The sequence below is a fragment of the Halichoerus grypus genome, chromosome 13 (assembly GCF_964656455.1).
Source record: "Halichoerus grypus chromosome 13, mHalGry1.hap1.1, whole genome shotgun sequence".
In the NCBI taxonomy this organism is placed as follows: Eukaryota; Metazoa; Chordata; class Mammalia; order Carnivora; family Phocidae; genus Halichoerus; species Halichoerus grypus.
Genome location: NC_135724.1, coordinates 44,100,375 through 44,116,874, shown reverse-complemented (window position 1 = coordinate 44,116,874; position 16,500 = coordinate 44,100,375). Strand labels below are relative to the sequence as shown.

At 44.7% G+C, this 16,500-nt stretch overlaps 1 long non-coding RNA gene across 3 annotated transcripts in view; it reads left to right on the top strand.

The window, feature by feature from the left end:
- Positions 1-16,500, top strand: part of LOC118533763 (uncharacterized) — a 108,921-nt gene that overhangs the window by 38,701 nt on the left and 53,720 nt on the right. Inside the window, exons 7-8 of one of the 3 annotated variants that reach the window (XR_013443353.1) lie at positions 9,750-9,803; positions 10,191-11,603. The exons of the other annotated variants lie outside the window; for them this stretch is intronic. This is a non-coding gene — a long non-coding RNA (uncharacterized LOC118533763). Of the gene's footprint in view, positions 1-9,749; positions 9,804-10,190; positions 11,604-16,500 lie in introns of those variants that run through there. 3 annotated transcript variants of the gene reach the window in all.

The following is a 16,500-nucleotide window of genomic DNA, read 5'->3' as shown; positions in this document are numbered from 1 at the left end:
ATTCTAAACGAAACCCGGTAGCAAGTGGATAAAAGCCTAGTCGCCCTCTGAGGCACCCAGGCCCTCACCGACTTCTCTGTCTCATGTCCAGGGTCTCCCAGAGCCTCCCTGTGTGTGGAGTCTCAGGGTCTAGAGGAGCCACGGTGGAAACCATTTCCCTAAAGAATCACGAAAATGAATGTCTCTATTTACTGTATGCTATTTGACTATTTTTTCTTTTTAAGATTTTATTTATTTGGCAAAGAGAGACACAGCCAGAGAGGGAACAAAAGCAGGGGGAGTGGGAGAGGGAGAAGCAGGCTTCCCGCCGAGCAAGGAGCCTGATGCGGGGCTCGATCCCAGGACCCTGGGACCATGACCTGAGTCTAAGGCAGACGCTTAACCACTGAGCCACCCAGGTGCCCCTGACCGTCTTAATAATGCTTTTTTTTTTTTTTTTTTTTTTTTAAAGAGGCAATGTTCAAACTAAAAACTGAATTTCAGGCAACGTGTACCTCACATAATCCCAGACATCTCAGCCACCATGACCTGGCGATAGTATGTGCTGTTTTTCAGGGAAGGAATCTAAGGGGAAATCTAAAATTATGACGTACAGAAAACATCAAGCTTATGTCCCACTGTACTGAAGTCTCTGACTTTCCATGCTCTGGTCTCTCATCTCCCTGTGTCCTGAGACTTCCAGGGATGTTATCTTTTTCTCTAATTGGTGCCGGCCCCTTAGTGCCCCTAATTATACAACCTCCCCTTGCTTTTAGTGACCTCCCTCCTCTCCTTGTTTCAATCCTATACATCTTCCAAGTCTTAAGACAAATTCTGTCTTTTCTAGGGTATAGTTTCCCACCACTGTCTCCATTATTTAGATCCACACAGTGTAGCATTTAATTGTTTTGTGTTAGCTTTTTCTTCCTAAATAGGTCACATTCTCCTCGAGGGCAAAGATTATGCTTTAGTCTCCCTTGCTTCTCACTCGGAGCCTCTCCGAGTGATAGATACGTAGTAGGTGCTGATTAAATATTTGTTGATTGATTGCCTGCAAAGGGGGAGCTGCAAACTACTGGGAAAGCGCTAGCTGAACCAAGGCAGTGCTCTGGATCTCCCTGTGGGAAGACACTCGTAAGGGAATGGGAGAAATCCTTCAAAGAGCCCTGCCCACTACTGTGCTGTTTTGAGTGTGCTTCTAATGAGGGGCACGTGGCGGTGGTGTGGGGGCTGTAGGAGGGGCTGTTCTCCTCTCCCGGGGGGGCGAGGGGTGGAGTACTCCCCAGGGGCCAGGTTGGAGAGGGCTTTAACTCTGATGACTTACAGCTAGAGAGGGAGGGAGAGAGAGAGAGAGTGAGAGAGAGAGAGGCCCTCTTTGGGGTTGATAATATTCTCTTAAGTTGGAGTGGGGAATGCTGATAGAAGGAGCTTGCTTGAGCAGCAGTGAAAGGTGACTGAGAATTAGCCCCACTCCCCCTATGTCTAGCCTCTTCCCAATGTACTCAGAGTTTAAAAGCTCCTTTTCAGGGCAGACACTGGCCAGGGTGTCCCTAAGCAATTCTTTATTAAGAGCAAATCTTCAGGGTCCTCAAGAGAGGCAGACAAAGGAGAGCCCGCTAGCAGGACTGGGCTAAATGGGTGCAGGAGGAGGAAAGCTCCTTTCTCTTCCCCGGGGGAGAGAAGTGTTGTGCGCATGCAGGCCTCCGTGAGCACACACGTTAGCCTGTGGTTATGGTGAGTGGCCCAGGCGCATGCAGACCTTTAAAGCCACTGACGTGGGTGAGGCGTCTGCACTTCAGTCGTCAGACCATATAGAAAATTTGAGGCAGGGCAAATTGCCGCATTTGAGGTATTTGAACAAGTATCGCTTGCTCATTTAACTAAATATTCAATAAGAAGAGGAAGCGGAGGATTCTTGGGTCTACAGACATCAGTAATGACCTCCAGCAGAAATGGACCCCAATCCCAGGGGGAGGCACATGACTTTGTGGCCTGTTGGCTCTAACTTTTAGCCAGGGTCACCTGGAAAGTAAATACAGACTGCTTATTTATTAGATGGAATGGTCCCTGATGTGGATATTATAATTCTGAAGTGGAATTTTTGTTCCTGCTCTGGGCCCTAACTATTTCCTTTTACAAAATTATCATTTTGAAAATAATACCTTTGAAATGATCATGGAACACATGAAAGATTCACACATACAGGCCCTCGTCCCTTTCCCTCTCGCCTTAGATCCTTGACTTGTGCCTCATATCTCTCAGGATCGTTTCTACATCTCTTTCTGGGGGAACTTTCTTTATATCTTCAGATGAGTCTCACCCAGGGGTTCTTTTTGTTTTTGTTTTTGTTTCTATTTTTAATTTTTATTTTATTATTTTTTAAGATAAATTGCTGGGACATGTTAACCCTAGAAAGATGTGTGCTTATTTATTTATTTGACAGAGAGAGACACAGTGAGAGAGGGAACACAAGCAGGGGGAGTGGGAGAGGGAGAAGCAGGCTTCCTGCTGAGCAGGGAGCCTGATGCGGGGCTCGATCCCAGGACCCTGGGACCATGACCTGAGCCGAGGGCAGACGCTTAACGACTGAGCCACCCAGGTGCCCCTGTTTTTGTTTTTAATTAAGTAAACTCTATGCCCAGTTGGGGGCCCAAACTCATGACCCTGGGATCAAGAGTCACATGCTCCACCAGCTGAGCCAGCCAGGTGCCCCCAGGGGTTCTTAAATGCTGTAAAATCTTGGGGATCTATGAGGCCCTCCTTTCCCAACTATCTGTGTGAGGCTGGATATTCTTCAAATACATCAATTAAAACAACATATTGCAACCAACTGAATGCAGAGGCAGAGAATCGAATTCTCTTTTACTAAGACAGACATTAAAAAAAAAAAGAGACATTAAAGAGATTTACAGAAACATAAAACAGCATTATTTTTCTCACTAATTTTTTTTTTTTGGAAAATATAGGTGATTTTATAAAAGTAAATAATGCTGTTTATGTCATCTAAGTCTTATTGATATCAACATGTAATGGACTTATTGTTCTTTTAAAATAAATCACCTCATGAACATTGGACAGTTTTCTGTGGTCAATACAGATAGAGATAACTCACACAAGCGAAAGATCGCTGGGGCTCTCTGACGGTTGAGAATGTAAAGGGGTCCCAAGACCAAAGAGTTTGAGAACTCTTTCTCCAGGGAAGAGCTTCTGTGTTCTGGAACCAGGGCATGAGCCGTGATCCTTAGCGAACGCAAATAAATTGCCGGGACATGTGAACCCTAGAAAGATCAGCCGTGCGTCTTGAAGCCAACAGCTTGACTTCACTGTGGAGCTGGGAGTCTCAGGCAGGGCACAGCTGTGTGCTTCCAGGAGTCTCTGTATTTTGCAGCACTGTTTGATCACATCACATTCTCCCTCGCTGACTCAGACACAGTGGCGCCGCCCGCCTCAGTCTCCCTTCTTCCCACGGGTGTCTACACGAAGCACTCCACACTCCCTTGCACAATAGAAACAAGAGGACATGTCCTTCGTCCCAAGGTTTACTCAGGTAATGAAAGCGCAGGGACTCGGGTTTTGGTCTGGGTCCTTCTGTTGGCTTCAAAAGGAGCATAATTTTGGATGGATGAATCCATGCCTTGAAAATGAATAATTGTAGTTCATTTTGCCAGGAAGTTATGAAGAAAAAGAACTCTCTCTCTACGTCCTCTATGCAATCCTGGCCACTCTACTCAGGAGCTGGAGATTCCCTTCTGTAGCTGACTGCCGAGGAAGAGGTGTCGTGAGGCAAGTGCAGCTGAGGTTGGAGAACGTGGCTCTCTTCCGTGGGTGAGTGGCTGGTGATCCTATGACCCGGGATTTGGCAGACTTACCCTCCCAGCGCAGGCCTTTCTGGAAAAAAAGCAGACCTCTTCTCTCAGGTAGATCCTTTCCACCAGAGGGCAGAGAGTGAGGAGCTGAGTCAACACCTCCAGATGATGTGCCCTGGATTCCCCGGTTAGATGCTTTAGCCTTTCTTTCCTGGTGAGGAACGAGCGAAAATGTGCAGAGAGGTGAAGCGCGTGAATGCTGGCCCTGTTCCTTCTGCACGGGAATAGGTACAAGCATTATCCCCAAACACATTCCTTCATCCATCCAAGGGTTCCTGAGGGCCTGCTCTGTGGCTGATGATCTCACTGCTTCTGAGAGAACCAGCCTTGAGTAGGGAGCTTTCCACTGGGCAGGGGAGAAGCTGGGAGGCAAAAGGCTGGTCTGTTCGTAGCCTAGACAAACCCAAGCCTTGCTATCCAAGGATCACACAATAACCCTTGTGGGAGGGGTCAGAGGTCGGCGTAAGATCCAGAGTAGATCTTAAAAATCCTCATCACAAGAAAAAGAAAGAGAAAGAAAACTGTAACTGTGTATGGTGACGAATGTCAACTAGACTTATGTGGTGATTCATTTTGCGATGCGTACAAATGCTGGATCATTATGTTCTGCACCTGAGACTAATATAATGCCATATGCCAATTATACCTCGATCATCATCATCATCACTACCCAGCCTCTAGATTCATGAGTTCAAAGCTGGGGCAATAGGTCAGCACCTCAGACACATGAAGAACGAGTAAAGTGGGGTGTTCTAGACAGGTGTCTTCTTCCCTGGCTTACGTATTTGCAGCTTCCCTCTAGGAGCCGGCAGGTGTTTTGTGAACAGATGACTAAAGTTTGCTTCAGGGCCAATGGTAGAGTTGGGTTTCAGAAAGAGAATTTGTTACCTGCATCTACCTACTATGTGCTAGATGCAGGCACTAGTCCCAGGATGGTTCCTGGGCCTCCCAGTCTACACTGTCAAGGCCTCTGCCTTCCTGGAGGATGGAACTGAGGACCCTTGGTACCCTACCACAGCATCCGCGGCAGCCTGGCTCCTGCCATCATCTGTCATCACAGCCGGGGCGGACCTGAGCTTCTTCCAACACTGCTGCCCGTGTGTGGGTTTTGTGCTCTGCTCTCCCTGCACGTCCGCATCTCGCGACGCTGCCCCTCCTGTTGGCTGGTCCTCTTCTAAGCACCGCTACGCTAGTGTTCCTGGAGGGTATCCCTCCTCAGCCCAGTGAATCACCACCCTGTTGGCCGAAGAGTCTTGTTCTTTGCATTTTACAGTGGACTCCACTGAAAAACTTAGAAAAGTCCCCTGAATCAGAGCTGGCAAGTCCTCGAAGGTCACCGTTTAGTGATCCACCAGCTGTGTTCTTCACTCACTCTGAACCGAGGTCTGAACGTGGATCATGTGTTGGGTAATCAGTCTGTGGTCCAAACAGCGACAGTCTGAAGAGTGAGTGGAAGTGTTATGAATAGGATACCAGAACAACAGTGGTGCATCAGGATCGGAAAGAAAGACTTTCTGTTCTTTCCTCCAACATCTCTCATCTTTTTACCGCGAGTGGTCAGATGCCCAGTGATAAAGTCTGACAGTTTCCTTCTTATTTCTCTCCCAAGAAAGCCTAGGGAGTTCTCATGGAAATTGTACTTCTGGTGACCCATCCTGCTAGAATAAAAGGAGTAGCTAACTTCTATACAGTACTTACCATAAGTCAAGCACCGTTCTAGGTGTTTTTACATGCGTTAACTTATTCAATCCTCACCATTCCCTGAGACTGGTGGTCTAGTTTTATTCCCATTTTACAGATGAGACAACAAGAACACAGAGGTTAAACAAGTTGAGTAGCTAGTTTGCCTGGCGAGAAAGTAGCAGAGCAAGATTGCAATGTGGAGCCTCCAGAGCCCGTGCATATAAACACCACCCCATCTGCCCCCCTCCTGCAGCTTTATCATTTAGTCCAGCCGACATTTATCGAGGACCTTGTATGCGCCTGGACATGTTCCGGGTATGGTGGTGCCAAGGCGAATGGACACGATGCCTGCCTCCGTTCCCTGCGGAGAGGCTGGGTCAGGCCCACCCTTGTGTAGGGAAAATATCGTATAGGGTCTCCTCTAGGGAGGGTCAGCTATACCCTCCCATAACATGCGGTTTTTTTTTTTTTTTAAGATTTTATTTATTTATTTGACAGAGAGAGACATAGCGAGAGAGGGAACACAAGCAGGCGGAGTGGGAAAGGGAGAAGCAGGCTCCCCGCAGAGCAGGGAGCCCGATGTGGGGCTCGATCCCAGGACCCTGGGATCATGACCCGAGCCGAAGGCAGTCGCTCAACCGACTGAGCCACCCAGGCGCCCAACATGCGGTTTTATATTCAGCTCGCAAGTTATCCTATTTGGATGGCTACTGCCAGGTTACCTTGGTTCCCAGTTCTCAGACTTCCTTATTATGGGCTGTCTTTTGAACCCATAAACAAAATCTTTCAATCAGAGGCAGTGGTCCCAAAGCAGTGTGCACTATTAATGATACTGCCAAGGGAGTGTCCTTAGCAGGCAAAGAGGGTTAATCAGAGCATTCTGGTGGCTTTCTCTGTGATTGCCAATATCCCGTGCTTTCCAGTTTGGGGGTGCTCTGGCTTTGTGGAGAGGAGGAAGGGAGCAGAGTCTCCAGGGACTTTTTTTTAAATATACTCCTCAAAACGTCTGATATGTATGACAACTATATACAATTTGGGCAATCCTGGTAGAGTTTTTTTTCTAAGAATTCATAATGTCTAAACACAGGCGTTTGCATAGAACGAGGGGAAGGTTTTAATCTTGGAGTTATACAAAGAGCTTTTTTTTCTTTTGGCACCAGCACAATTGTGAGAAACAGAGCGCTTATTGTTTAGCTTGTCAGGGGCCTGTGCCGGCCAAGGAAATGCTGATGAAGTAGTTCTAGTTGGTGGCGGGGGTGGGGGGGGGGAGGGGGGGCGTCCGGGGTAGTGGGGGGGTCCTCAGGAGAAAATAAGGAAGCAAATGGATAAGAGTGTCTCATTTAGCCCACCCTTCCAGATGTCCTTCCAGAGGTGTGAAGGCAATGATGTGCACACGCCTGTGTGTGTGTGTTTAAAGTTAGAAAAATTACAAAAATGAACAAGGACCACTAGTGCCCTGACGGCCCCTGGCTCGATGGTACTGTTTTGTCTGCTTTGGTTTATATGGTGCTGTGCCGCATACAAAAGACACGGACTTTCCTTCTCCTCTGAGTCCCACACCACCTCCCGATTATGATGTTTGACACACTCTGAAGGAAGTTAGGATGTTAAAGCAGTGTGTTTCCAGACAGGGCATTTCTCAAGCATAGTGTTCCCTAAATGAAGAACTATCGAGTATGTTGAAGTTAACCGGTTATCAAACTGAATTGAGCACTGCTTCTTGAGGGCACCACCCGATGAGAGGTCCATCTATTGACACTTTGTAGGGGTTAGGGATTGATTGTGACCAAGGTCACCTCTAATCCTCATACGGACTTGCAGAGGTAGGTGATGATGGGCTATGTTACGGATGGAAGGAATAAGGCTCAGAGAGTGTAGATGACTCCTTTTCAGTATTAGATCCAGGATCCAAGCCAAAGCTGGTCAGAGAGCACCAACTTGCCATAGGCCCACCCCATTTCTTCCTGGGAATGCTGGATGGACTCTTAGGGAAAGTTCTTCCTGATGTGTTCACACCCAAATTAATGAACTTTACAGTTGGGAATGGAAACTCCTAGAGAACAAGGTAGTGTGTGTGTGTGTGTCTGTGTGTGTGTGTGTGAGAGAGAGAGAGAGAGAGACAGAGACAGAGACAGAAAGAGACAGAGTCTTGTTAATGTAGATTGAGTACAGTCCTAAAATGCAAAGCAGTCCTCCCCCCATTTTATTATAAAACTTCTCATACACACAGCAAAGATGAAAGAATTTTATAGTGAACATATGTATACTTACACCTACATTCTGCCATTAATATTTTACTATACTTATTTTACCATGTATCTATCTATCATCTATCTATCTATCCATCTAATCATCTATCTAACCATACCTCTATCATTAGGACTCTATCTTTTCTTGATGCATTTCAAAATTTTTTAAAAAGATTTTTATTTATTTATTTGATAGAGACAGACATAGAGAGAGCACAAGCAGGGGGAGCAGCTGAGGGAGAGGGAGAAGCAAACTCCCCACTGAGCAGGGAGCCCGATGCGGGACTCGATCCCAAGGCCTTGGGATCATGACCTGAGCCGAAGGCAGACGCTTCACCGACCGAGCCACCCAGGCATCCGTCTTGATGCATTTCAACGTAAATTGCAAACATCAGTGCACTTCCCCCTAAATAATTCATAAAGCACGTGTATAACTTAAGTTCAGTATTTGTTTGCAGTTTTCTTTTGATGTGAGATTTACATGCACATTTACTGAGTTTTGCTAAATAGCCCAGCCCCTTTCAAGACAAAAAATACTCCCATCTCCTCAGTGAGGTCCCTGATACCTCTTCCAGCGCATTCCTGCCCCCCTCCTTCACTGACAGAGACAGCCACTGCTCTGAGTTTTCCACCACAGGACTCTTGTGTGAGGCTTCATTCTCTCAGCATAACGTTTCTGACACCCATCCATCCATACTGTTGTGTGTATCAGGAGTTTGTTCCTTTTATTTCATTGTGCAAACACGCTATCGTTTTGTTTATCCATTTTCCCACTGATGGGCTTTTCTCCGTTTTAGCATGTCATGAATAAAGCTGTTACGAATATCCCCGTACCACTCTTTTTGTGAGTGTATATTTTATTGTTCTTGGGTAAATGCCTGGGAGAAGCTTGCTGAGTCATAGGGTAGACGTATGTTTAGTTTTATAAGACACTGTCAGACCCTTTCCAAGCCGTCAGCCCATTTTATAGTACCACCAATAATGCGTGGTAGTTCGGGGTGCTCCGTATGCTTGCGGGTGCTTGGTGGTGTCTGTCATTTAAAATGTAGCCATTCTGGTGGGTGTCTAGGTGGGCAGTCGGGGTTGAAAGCACTGATGATAGCCATGATGGAAAGGTAGATGTCCCTCTAGCACAAAGTACAGTTGGTAACTCCTTAGATTTCACTTGGAAACTCATTGCTTTAGCTTTCTAAGTCCCCGCCTCCCTGTTTTCTGATTGACAGATGGAAGTGCTTGGGGCAGTTCTGATTTTCAGGCTAATGCTCTTAGTACAATAAGCTCACTTAGGGCTTCTTTGTGTAGCCTAGATGCTTCGCTTTAACCCTGGCGACATTTCTTAGCTCCCCTTCTGTGTCAGACAAACTTCTTTGGCCGGATTGCAATTTTTTTTCCTTTTCAGAGTTTTCACCCAATGAAAGGTTGATGATTCAGATGTCAAGAGAGGCAGACTCCAAATAAAATGCAGAATAAACAGTTTTGAAGACTTAGACCTCTCTTTTCTGTCATTGTTACTCCTCAAGCCTCTTCTGATTCCCACAGAATAGTATGAAGAAAAAAAAAAAAAACAAAACCAAACCAAAAACAACGAGCTCAGAGTTAAGAGAGCTGGCCTTTGAACTTATCTGTGTGGTTAATGCCGCTAGGTCATTTCATTCATCCGGGTTGTGTGCCTTGACTTTTTTGGGCCACGGTTTCCTTGCTGGTAGAACAAGGCTGAAACAAATGATATTTTGATATTTAAGGCTTTGTGCTTTTTTGAAATTTCCAAATAACTTTCTATTTTGTTGAGAAGTTAAGAAACTTGGTAATGCTCTAACGTAAAGATTCTACTTAAGACAATTTAAGCGATTCTACGATAGTTCCTTCATCCCCTCTAGCACTTTGATGACGCCCTGATATATTCATGGAAACGAGTATCTCTTTTATATTTCGACTTAAAGGTTTCTTTAATTATGCCTTTGACTGTTATCAGATGCTGCAGTTCACGCTGGTAGAAGGATTTTACCTCAGATGATGGAAATGCTGGGTGAGCTTGTATTTACTTTACATATGCTCTGGGATTTTGGGGGGCAGGGGTTTGCCCTCGATTCATTAAGTTTTTCCCACGAACGTCGTTATTCTTTGCTGTCCAGTTGTATTCTATCATTGGGGGAGGGATACGGCAAAGAGAAGCGTGTAGGAAAGAATGTTCAGTCGTTGCCTTCTGTCTGCAGGCAATCATTCTGGAGCAGGAAGGAAGGGAAATGGAAATAGCTAGAGAGGATTGGCTTCAGGGGAAACGGACAGCCCAAATCTCAGTGAAAACAAGGTCGGGGTTGGCGAGAGAGAATCTGCCGGTAGAGGTATTTTCCCTGGTGCTGCTGTTAATGCCTTGACTGCACGGGAGATTTTCCTGGGTTTTTATTCCCTGCAGTCCCAGGAAGAGAAAGTATCCCGGTCACCGAGAAAACCTTCAACTACGGATAAAACACGGGCCCCCCAACCCTCTCGAGCTATCAGGTTTCAAGCACAAAATTCTTGAGCAAACACACCAGGTGCCTCTCTGCATCGACTGATTTTTGGTGCTAACCAGAGAACTCTGCAGATGATGCTGAAGGTCACATGAAGGTAGAGAAGCCGCAAAACAGCACGACGCACCACCCAACTGCAAGCTAATTGGGAAGGAAATGGTTTCAAACTGACAGACTGTGGCCTGATAACCGAAATCTCACAGGGACAAAAGGTTCATGTCATTTAAAGGGGTAGCTTTGCCTATTTAAATTGTGCAAACAAAAGAAATGAAAACCCCCTCGTGGGATGGGAAGTTCTATTAGCAGATATTACCATCCTTGCTTTTATGCCCTCCTGTGTCACAAACCCCGAACATGTGCTGCGTGTCCTCAGGCATTCATTGGTTAATTTACTTATTCAAAGTAAGGCAACAACAACAAAAAAGCAACAGAAAAACCCCAAACAAATTACATACTGGGGCACAGACAGCATTAAGATGCAGCGCACAATTTTGATATGTGGGTTTTTAAAAGAAATGTGTTTGGTCTGAAATGGTGCATATGTTAAACTCTAGAGAAAGTAAGAAGCCACAACAGCTCTTCTGGGAATTAAAAAAAAAAAAAAGGAAAGTCTTTCAAGGTATCATTATTTTGAGAACCAGAAACAGTTGATATAATGTCAGGTACTACTCTGTAGCCGACAATAGCCGTGTTGGGCTCAACTTTCATCAGTGTTCCAATAAAGTCCACTGGAGGAGGCCAATTTTTCTATCGTATGGATGTGGTAAAAGTTAATTACATAAATTAGAGACCTTGGTTTTGAAGTCTTTACAGAATGCCTACAAGAGTAACCTTGTATGTACACATCTTTATATTTTAGAGCTGAATTGTAATGAGTGAAATAATACAAAATAATTAATACTCTAAACTTCGTATTTAGTTGGGTCTTCAAAAAGGACCTTTGGGCAAGCTCTTAGGACACCACTTTGTGGTCGACCAGGCGTAGCCCAAAAAGATTAAGAACTTATTCGTGTTCCAAAGGAAGCTGGAGTACAGGCTCCCAACCAACCTTTTTCTCTTGTCTCAGAAATGAATTTACGGGTTCTTCTGCCACGGACTCCTACTCTTGTGTATTTTGTGGATAATCCACATATTTAGTTTAGGATCAGTGATACCACAAAGTTTAACTTTGGTTTAATGACAAGTACTACCTGAGTTGAAAAGAAACGAATGTGAGCTAGAGTAGGAAAAATGTAACTACTATCATAGTTATCTCCTATTTTATGTTCTTACAAGACAGCTTTTCTGGAGCAATGTTATTACTACACCTGAAAGAAAAATAAAACCTTAATGTGAAAAGACTTGTTGCTATTTATAATCTTTTTTAATAATTGAGAAGATTTCCTTTGTGATCTATGTTTATTATTTAGTCATTGTTCCACAAGATTTCCCAAACTCGACAGCATTTAGAATAATAATAATAAAAAAAAAATCCCAAAGCAACATGTTATATTTACAGGGTTTTAAAGTCGTTCAGGGACTTTTCCATCCTGTCCAGCAAAGACGACCCGTTCCCAGCACAAAAGACGGCTCTGGCCTGTATAAAGTTACCATTTGATGTATGAAATAGTTAGAATAATACCAGGGGTTTGTGAGCAAACTTACTCACAGAGCTAGGCTTTGGGTGCCTGGGACACGAATACTCACGTTCCCATGAGAAATGTGACTTACCAGACAAACTGAGTTTTATTTAAACTCTGAATTCTGAGATAAGCACAAGCTCCACATGCAAAAACAATGATTTGAGGGGCAAATGAAAGCTTATTTGCTGTATAATTTCTCCCCTACCAACTTACCATAGTATCAGAGATGACCAATATTGGTAGCCATTACTTGGGTTTAAGGCTCTCTGGAAGGTCCCTATTAAAATGCAAATATGCTACTCATCAATCCATTTGCACCTTCGCATGGATTAATTTATAAGAGATTAGGGCCCCAAGGAATGGGAGATAGGAGGTCTCCTTTGATTGGAAAGAAGAAGCTGGGAAAAGTATTTTCAATAGGCCCTCTGCTGTCTTGACCCTGTCTGTGCCTTTGCGAATGTGTACTCTGTTGCTTTAAACGCACCTTGCTGACATTGAAATTCAACACTACCTCAACTGCCCACTTCAATTCTTATCTCTTCCCTCCATTTTCTAAGTTATCTGAGAGGCCTTGAGCCCTCCTCCATCCGAGTTCCTAATATTCGTTTCCTGTATCATTCATTTGTCAAATCTTGTCTTTATTTTCAACCGTATGCCTCTGTTTTGTGGCATCAGCTCCTGGAGGGTTCGGGAACCGGGCTATTGACCTAGAGGGACAGAGGGAATCACTTGGGTGGGAGCGAGAAGCAGGGACGGCTGTTCTGTCACGATGCTTCTTACCTGGATCTTACCCTGTGCCTCTTCCCTTTGGATCGATGACTTGCTGGCTTTGGTTCAGGTTTTATCGTCCAGATGGTCGTGGCCACACAAGATGTGTTACCCATCAAGCACGGTGTCACAGCAGGGCTTTTCCGCCAGGTGGGGTAGGTGTTCCAGCAGGCAGGTCTGTGCAAAGGATAGAGGGACCAGTACCACCCTGGAAACCACTATGGCTCTGGATCCTTGGTCATAGAAAGACGTGTTCTGGTTTTGGCAGGGGTAGTAGGTGTCAGGTTCTGGCCTCTAGATTGAGGCCCTTCTAGAATCAGGTCATTGGAGAGTGGTCCAATCTGTGGGTAGCAAGTTTAGCTACTCAACCAATTTAAGACCTGGTACGGAAAGAATGGTAAGGAAAATTCTAGGATGATCTGCATGACCCATGCCTTTACATAATTTCTTCCCGTTGTGGGTGGGGGGATAGAATCTATATGTGTTTCTGGCCAATAGAGTATGGCAAAATTGATTGGGTATCATCTAGTGATTATGTTACACTATATGGCAAAGGAGAAAACATTTTGCTGATGTAATTAAGGTCCCTCCTCAGTTGACTTTGAGTTCATCAAAAGAGAGAGATTATCTTGGGTGAGCCTGATCTAATCAGATGAACCTTTTACAAGAGAGACTGGGGCCTCCCTGAGGTCAGAAAAATTCTCATGCGGGTCTTGAAAAAGAAGGAAGTCTTAATGAGTTTTACAGCTGCAAGGAAATGAATTCTTTCAACAATTACAGGGACTTGGAGGAGGGCCCTGATGAGGCTTAGAGATGAGCTTCAGATGAGACCCAGTCTTCGCCAGCACCTTGACTATGCAGAGGATTCCGCTAAGCTAAGCCCAAACTCCTGACTTGTGGAGCTGTGAGATAAAAACTGTATGTTGTTTTAAGCTCTGAGTTTTGTGGTAATTTGTTATACAGCAATAGAAAAAGAATATACTACTGACAGTTGTCCCACCTTTAGGCCACCCTCTACTGATATTTATGTTGATGACGATGTCAAGAGAACGATGTTCTGGCTTATGGCACCATTGAGTGGCATCACATTGTTGTTAATATCTAGCACTCGGAAGCCAGATCAGCCATGTGACTTTGGGCAGGTTACTTAACATCTCTAAGCCTCGGGTTCCTCAGTATAATAAAATGGGAAGAATCATAGCACCCAGCTCATCGGAAGTGTGAGGATTAAATGAGATGATATGCATACGGAATATAGAAGAGGGAGTGTCTTGTACGTAGCAAGGATCAGTAAATGTTACCTAGTTTTGTTTTTGAGAGAGTTCTCAGAAATTCCTGGCTGGCTTGACACCTGCGGATAGAAGTCTACAGTTGGCAGTTTCTTCCCCTCATTGGTCCTTTATCATCAGTTTAAGTTTATGCTTGAGCCTTTATACTGGCCCAGTGTGGTACAAACTGTATTCTCATTAACAATGAGATATGTAGGGAAATCCACAGCCGAAAATCCATAGAATGAATTTGGACCAGAAGTCTGGGTAACATCTCCTTGGTCCCTGGAAACCTAGCCTGCAGTGTCAATGAAATATACAACAGAGGACATGGAAGTGAGGGCAGACAGGGGCTGGAGAGTGAGGAATACAGCTGGGTTATGGATTCGGGAATTAATTTTGTTTGAATGGAGGTGTGGCCATTCAGCCTGGCATTCTTTTTGGTGAGTTGGAAAGGTTGTAGCTATGTTATTTGGAGCTAGTTGGGATGATGGATATGAATTGTTCAGCACATATTAAGCGCTCGACAAATAAATGGTAACTGTGATGATGGTGATGGTGGTTTTGATGAAGTTATTGGGTAGAGAAGTCCCATATATGAGCTCCTTCATGCATCAGGAAGTTGTGTTGCAAGAGTTTGGACCAGGGATCCTGGGAGATAAACAAGATGGGATGTAACTGTACGGTGATTGAGGTTTGAGGGCATCAGGGCTCGTGGCGGAAGCTTGTGTTAACATTGGAGGGAAAGAAGGAAAGCTGAAAATCTGCTACTAGGAAAAGCCAGGAGCCTTTCAAAATTATATGGGACAAAGTTTTCAGAGGCAACTAAGGAATGAAGGTAATGGAAGAGCAGGCAAGAGGGTGCCATGTAATCAGTGTGGGGATCTAAGAGCCAAGAAAGAGAAGGGAGAGTCGAGAGACCACGTGGCAGCAGGATCAGCCAGCTGGTTCCAGATTTCTAGGAAGCAATGAGCTCTGCTAGGAAGCTTGTGTTATTGATGGCTCCTTTTAAAATTTCTTACCTGGGTCATATGGCCGTGGCCCTCTCTGGCTGGTTATGTACTAGCCTGCTGACACTTTAGATGTCTTTATATCTTGTTGTATCAGTTAAGACTTTTAGATTGAAAACCAGAGAAATGGTGTGAGCAAATCTAACTAAAAAAATCATTTCATGGCTTAGGTCAATGGAAAGCCGAGGGACGAAAGTTTAGGTGCAGCTCAATTCAGTCCTCACATGATGCTCTCAGGACCATATCTCTCCCATTTTCAATTCTCCTGTCTTCTGGCTTGATTTCCTTCACAGGCCAAGGATGAACTCTGTCAGTGTCAGGCTTCTATGGTTCTTACGGCATACGGTCACGTAGCAGAAGAAAAATACTCTCTCTGTCTCAGCCTTAATAGCCATCCCTAAGAGGGACTCTGATTGGTCTCATTTGGGTCACATAGTCATCCATCTGTCCTGTCCAGCCTGAGTGACAGGTTTGCCCATTTGCTAGGGGAGGTATTTCCCCTTGATTGATAGCCTCACAAGAATTGCGTAGAGTAAGGAAGAGGCAGGTCCCCAAGGAAAGTGATACAGGGCAGCGAAAAAAATGGCAGGTGTCCAAATCACCCCATAAATGCTTTCACGTTATAGATGGTCTACTAATATTTGTTGATAACGATGATGGAGCGTCTCAAGGAGAGGGGAGACCTCTGCTCCAAAGAGGGGGATTCTGGGCATCCTGAGTACAACATGAGAGCACTAGTATGGGTGTGGGAACGGTCAAGGCTACTAAAAAGTGAGAAAAGCTTTGCTTCAAAGGGACATTGGGGTGAGGAGTGTTGCTGATAGTGAAAATCCAACTTTTCCTACTTCACATTTTGCCCGGGGCTGACCCTGACTCACGCGAATGTATTTGCCGAAACAAATGACTCTAAAAATAACGTGTTTTCCAGCAATTTCCTCTTATTGGAGGGGTTGGTGACACGGCACACTTTCTGGCTTTGATGAATCATCCCAGATAGCAGGAGGCTTTAGTCTGTTTTCATACTAGATCAATTTCAAGGTCTCAAACTGTGTATTATAATTAGCAGTGCAAACCTCCAAAGAATAATCTCTTAGTCTAAAGAAAATATTGACTGGACCTTGAAGAGGATTCTTGCAAGCTTCTCTCCCCCTTAACGTGTTTTTGGTGTCCAAGCTGAGTAAGAAAGCCACCCTTTAAAAGGTGAGGTTTGATGCTGAGATTATCTTTATTAATAAATAAAGGTTAAATGGCAGGAGAATTCTCTTCGGTGTTTAACGACCCTTTATTAATTAGCCTATAATATCACAGAGAGAATGAAAATACAGCCATATTTCTAAAGAAGAAGAGAAAAATCTTTGTTGAGTAATCTGAGGCAGTGAGACCTAATTCTCAGACTTTTGTTGGAGCTCTTGGGGAAGTGGATGCTTACTCTTCTCTGCTGGTCTTGAAGGTAAGAGTGTGTAAATTCTGGAATGAGGTGAGTCTCCATGAACATGGAGCCGATATGGAAGAGAGCGGAGTCAAGAGATAAAGAAAGGGACACTG